The sequence below is a fragment of the Zea mays genome, chromosome 1 (genome assembly GCF_902167145.1).
Source record: "Zea mays cultivar B73 chromosome 1, Zm-B73-REFERENCE-NAM-5.0, whole genome shotgun sequence".
NCBI lineage: Eukaryota > Viridiplantae > Streptophyta > Magnoliopsida > Poales > Poaceae > Zea > Zea mays.
Window position 1 is genome coordinate 120,820,464 of NC_050096.1, and position 6,110 is coordinate 120,826,573.

The following is a 6,110-nucleotide window of genomic DNA, read 5'->3' on the forward strand; positions in this document are numbered from 1 at the left end:
CCTCCAGGTTCGAATGCCAGAGTTGCATACAATTTTCTTTTTGTCACTGTTATAAAGTACTGCCCAGATAGGATGGCGTGTCAATTCAATTGACAGCCCTGATCTGTGGGCCCGCTTGGGCTGCTGGTGCGGTGGCGGCGGCTAGCGCTGTGGGCCTGTGGCAGATTGGCAGGGGGGCGGCAGCGTGTAGGGGCTGGGGCTGGGGCGGTGACTTGTTGGTGGCGTAGTCTCTAGTGGAGCGTTTGGGTGGCACGTGGCAATTGTGGAAAATACGGGGGCTCTTTTTGGAATTAAAGTATTTTCACAGTTTTTGAGCAATATCATGGTTTATAAAAATACTTAGTAGTTTATGCCATATGTTATTTGGTTGCATTTCTAAAATCTATTTTTTTTTTCAAAAATCATGGTATATTAGATACCATCATTTTCGATGTATGTTTTGGAAAATCTACTTCAACCCAAAGTTTCAATGATACAGCTATCTTTTATCCAAATATATGATTTAAAATGTTGTATCTAAACAATATTTCTTAAAATTATGATATTTTTTGAGCCGGCTAAAACTATAGTACTATGATAACAATTACGAAGTATATGATGGTATTGTAAAACTATGGTTTTGAGAAGGTTTAGGCTTAGAAGCAAGAGATATTATTAGAGGTGTTGTTATAGATTCGAACTCCAATTTTTTCCTATTCTGTTTCTATTTCTTCTTCCCCTCTATTTTCTCATTTAATATAGACATTTTTTATTCGTAGGCAGACCGTGGATGTGAACACTATCTTTGTATAGGGGTGGTATTGGATTCTAAAATGTACACTATAAAATTTTGGATCGGATTGGATTAGGATTAGTTCTATTTCTATTCATTTTTGAACTAGTTATAAAGAAATATTTGGATTGCAATCCATTACCATCTCTACCTATACATACCTATACATGACCCTTGGATATTGTTCATGTTGGCCCGTTTCGAGCCTAAATGGACGTTGTAGCCTAGAGCCCTACACCATGGAGGTTTCTCTTGGCATGCTTGTCCTAACTTTCAGGCCTACAGGATGTTACGTCTTCCCCTCCTATACATACCACATCCTCATGATATACTGATGTTAGGTTGTTGATTCTGTCTCGAAACAATGGCAAAGCTCTATAAAATTGATGCCTTGGACTACTTTATAAAACTTGAAGGTTACTCAAAAAGCTCTAAGATATTTTGTGGATAAATATAGCGCTAAAATCATAATATACCACAATATAGACAAATAGTATTTATCTCAATTCAGCACCTAAAAATACAACAAACTTGATAAAAAGATAAAAGTACCTACTTAAAGGCAATTTGGTCCTTTCCTCGCCTCTAATAGCTTCATCTACCCAGTAAACTTGTTATGTAGATTCCTTGAGCACAAAGGGGAAGCTGTTATAGTTCATTTTTCAGAAAGATAAGTGTAGTTTTAGTGTTGGTGTTTTTTAGAATTATTAATGTTGTACTGCTTTGCGGAGACACCTTAATGCGTACGTGGAGTCATTAGGGCAATATTACTTTTTAATATACTCGTGAAAAAGACTAGTTTCATGCGGCGAGTGTTTACTTTGAGATATACTTACAGACTCTCAAGTGGAAGTTTGGCTAGAACATCTATATGACCACTGAATTGGTTTCTCTCCAAATTCCTGCATTCATTGTGAAAAGAATGGCACAGATGTAGATCCAAAAGAGAGTATGGATGGATTCATTACTGTAGGTTTGCGGCAGTCGATAATGATCATCGGACCAGGGAAGGATGGTCGATGCCATAGAGTGGAGCGCAGGCCATAGGCCTTGAAAGGGAAATGAGCTCTAAGACATTTATGTATTGATTTTGGTGTTTGATGCCCACACAACATTATGAACTAACTGGTTTGCTAAGTGTATGGTCATAGGTTCATACGAATGAATGTGGGAAGATTCAAGTGAGAAACAACTCAAAACTTAGTAAAAAGGACATAAATCATAAGAAGTAAACTCTGAGTGGTTTGAGTATTTGAATAAGTTCTAAGTGACCCTAGGAACATTTAGGTGCTTAGGGCCTTCAATGGGGGTGATGGAGGAGGCTATGGGTGTTGGCGCGCTAGCTTACATCATTTAAAATGGTTTTCTAGTAACTTCATAATCCTACCAGACTTCATGGCATAGGCTAGGGATTTTGCGACCCTGTCTAGAGTGATGAACCTAGTGATCATATAGAGAATCTTCACTATAAGAGCTTTGCATTTTATTCTCCTAACTCTCTTGGAGACCCTTGGAATGTAGTGAATATAGAGATTTAACGTTTTTGAAGGAATTCTGACATTGTTTGGTTGGGATCATGCCTGTTGACTTGTAGAGGCTTGTCCTGCTCAGGTTGGCACTTAACTCTTCGATTTTCTCCCCTTTGCTTTCATGTTGGCTTGGTCTTAGTGCTATTTTATAATACTTGGCAGGCTTCAAAACCTAGGGATACCATGTAAGGTCGTGGAGGATGTTAGCGTTGGAGCTCAGGCTAAGGGCAATACATGAAACACTTTACTGGTTAAGAGCTCGACGATGGTTATACATTATCAGACATAGGCTCCATGCGAAGGCTAGGTTCTTGAGAAGATAGGCACAAAGGTGTACGTTTTAACCTAGGAGTAGATGTCATTCTTTTATGACTTTTGTAAAGAGTGGAGGGGGGCATTTTTGGTTGTATAAATGTATTTTGTCCGATGCAAATTTCCTCCTAGGGGGGCATATGTAGGATGTGAATCCCATAACCATGATGTAGGGTGGCTTATATGTTGATGGCGATTCATGGGAGCTTTAAAAATTGAGTCATGAACGATCTTTGATTACCAACTTTTTACATTTTATGGAATGCATATATGATGATGATTCTACCTTTATGAGCTAATTTGCATTTCATGTTGTTGAATAACTTTAGTATGCTCTAGGTTTTCTCATGGTACACATACTCCTTGTCGGCACCCTGAAACAGGGGTACCCCTTACTACAGTAAAGAGGCACGGTGCCCGCGCGGCTATCTCTAGTTGCGCGGTAAACAGTACCCGACCCCACCACGTGGACGACTCCGGGGTCGCCACGTGGCCAGGGAAGACAATATCCTCCAAGGTATCAACGGTGGGTCTGGACCCCCATGGGAAAGTGTCGGACCCCTGCATATCCGGACCGGACCTCCGGGCAGGGTCCAGGACCTCCGCGGGTACAAACCGGACCCCCGGGACGGGTCCCAAACCTCTCTGTGTAGGGTCTGGGCCACCCTCAAGAGGGTCCTGGGATTCTGGGATAAAGAATACCCAGGCCTTAATCGGCCAGGCGGGGGTCCGGAGCCGACACGTGTCCGGACCATACCATGTACACTTCTGCTCCCCGCTCAGGCGGAGACCCGATGCTGCCATGTGGCCTACTGCCCATGACGTAAGCCAGCGGGTGGAGCCTGACGTAAGGCCTCTGGGCCGCAGGCGCTGCATTTATTACGGATAAGGTGCGCCGCCTGTCTATTCCACTAGCAGGTGATGTGCCGCCTCGACATTTAATGAGCCCTGCCACTCCACTGGCAGGCGATGTGCCACCTCAGCATTTAATGTGCCCTGTCCACTCCGCTGACGGGCGGCGACCAGGCCATCCTGCAGGCGGCGTGTCTGTCCATTCCGTTGGCAGACAATACGCCCGTGCTGCGGCATACACTGTGCTCATCATCACTCGTACGTTTCCAGTGAAGCTTCCGCCGCACGTCGATACTACGCAGGCTACAGATATCAGGGCGCAAGGAGATTGCACCGGCAATTAGCACTAGCTGCTCCAAGTATTACATCCGTTATGTCGCTGGGCCCACATGTTGGGGCTCAACACCCTTGTACGTGCCCGCCTTCATCTATAAAAGGGGAGGCACGCAACGTTACAACTCAGACACACTTAGACCCAGCTCAGGCTCACAAGTTCATACAAGCTCTATACATCACACAGTGGAGTAGGGTGTTACGCTCCGGCGGCCCGAACCACTCTAAATCCTTGTGTGTTCTTGTGTTCATTCATCGCTTAGCAGACAAGAAAAACTCTTAGGACCCTCCTCATCTTAGGATTTAGGGCGGGTGCATTCCGCCACCCGGTCGGAGAATTTCCTCTCCAACATTTGGCGCGCCAGGTAGGGGCTTGGCATTAGGTTTTTGCTTGTTCTTCTGCTCAACACCATGGTCCACATCGTCGAGCACCATGATTTCTTGCCTGAGGACTTCGTGGTGGAAGAAGCGGCTGCCTCTTCCACACCGCGGGCAACCAACCTCCCGGCGCCTGGTGCGACCACTGCTGTGCACTTTGCGCGGCAGCACACTCCCGCACAAACGTCCAGGGCATCTAGGGCTACGCCTGGGGCGCTGTCAGCGGCCAGAGAGTTGTTGCTCCACCCTCCTAGCTCCACGGCCTCCCCGGGGGCCATGAAGCAGTGGCGCGACAACGTCGATTGCCTGCTCGGCATGGCGCACTCTGGATCAACCAGGCCAAGGCCTCGGTCATCCCGGCGCCAACACGAGGCGTCGGCATCGCTGCGCTCTCCCTCGGTGAGGGCCGCACCGACTGAGGACCTGCGGGTGGAGCTCAACCGCCGGCGAGCGGGCGAGGACGCCCCAGTCTCTATGGAGAAGTCTAATGACCTGCGGGCGGAACTCAACCACAGACGTGCGAGCGAGGATGCCCGCGTCTCTCTAGAGAGGGCGCGTGAGCGCCGACAAAATGTCGAGGGCCACAACCTCGACTACGACTTCGCTGCGGTTGCACCGCAGACCCCAACGGGCGCCCGAATTTAGACGGGTGTCCCATTGGCTGGCGTGGGCTGCGCTGCGCTGGCAGATCACCTCCGCGCGGCGACCTGGCCATCCAAGTTCCGGCCACACCTGCCAGAGTAATACGATGGTACAACAAATCCGTCGGAATTCTTGCAGGTTTACGTCACCGCCATTACGGCAGCCGGTGGAGACACCACCGTAATGGCAACATACTTCCATGTTGCCTTATCTGGGCCAGCCCGGACTTGGCTCATGAACCTTTCCCCAGGATCGATCTACTCCTGGGAAGAGCTTTGTCTGCGGTTCACGGCAAACTTCGCTAGTGCTTACTAGCAGCATGGCATGGAGGCCCACCTCCACGCAGTGAGGCAGGAGCCCGGGGAAACTCTCCGGGCCTTCATCTCCCGCTTCACGAAGGTACGGGGCACCGTACCTCGTATATCAGATGCTTCCATCATCACTGCTTTCCGCCAGAGGGTACGTGATGAAAAGATGTTGGAGAAGTTAGCCACGCACGACGTGGAAACTGTCTCCACTCTCTTCACTCTGGCCGACAAGTGCACCAGAGCTGCCGAGGGCCGTGCATGGCACTCGGCACCACAAACCGGAGTCGCCCAGACGGGAGGCTCCGGAGCCATCGCTCAGGATGGCAAAAAGAAGAAGAAGAACCGCGACCATGAGAAGCCGTGGTCTACCGCTCCGATTGTCGCAGCCACGACTGGGGGCCGGAGCGAGCGCAACAAGCGCCCCCGGCCACAGGGAGGCAACAACACCTCATGCCCTGTGCACCCAATGCTCGAGACAGCGCCTCGGAGTGCCATGAGATCATCAAGATCGCGAAGCGCGTCAGCGAGCGACGCGAACAGTCGTCCAAGGATGGCTCCCCACCCCATCACCGGCCTGGTAAGGAAAGGTCCAACGACGGTGAGGTGGCCGCGGAAGAACGAGAACTCGGGTATCAGTCACCCGAGGGGGATCTCAAGGATGTCTTCACTGAAGATTCCGACTCCGGGGATGACAACGACCGCCGCAAGAAGCTGTACGTCATGTACGGCGGGAGCTGGGAGCTCACCTCCCGCAGGAACGTCAAGTCCCTACGCCGCGAGGTCCTATCGGCGACTTCGGGTGTCCCGAAGGCTGCTCCACATCAATGGTGGAGGAGCACAACCATCTCCTTCGGGGCATCCGACTACCCCGACAACATGGCAGGGGCCGATGTGCTACCACTCATCACCGCCCCTGTCATCGCCAATATGCGGCTGCATCATGTGTTGATTGATGGCGGGGCAGGCCTCAACGTCATCAGCCAT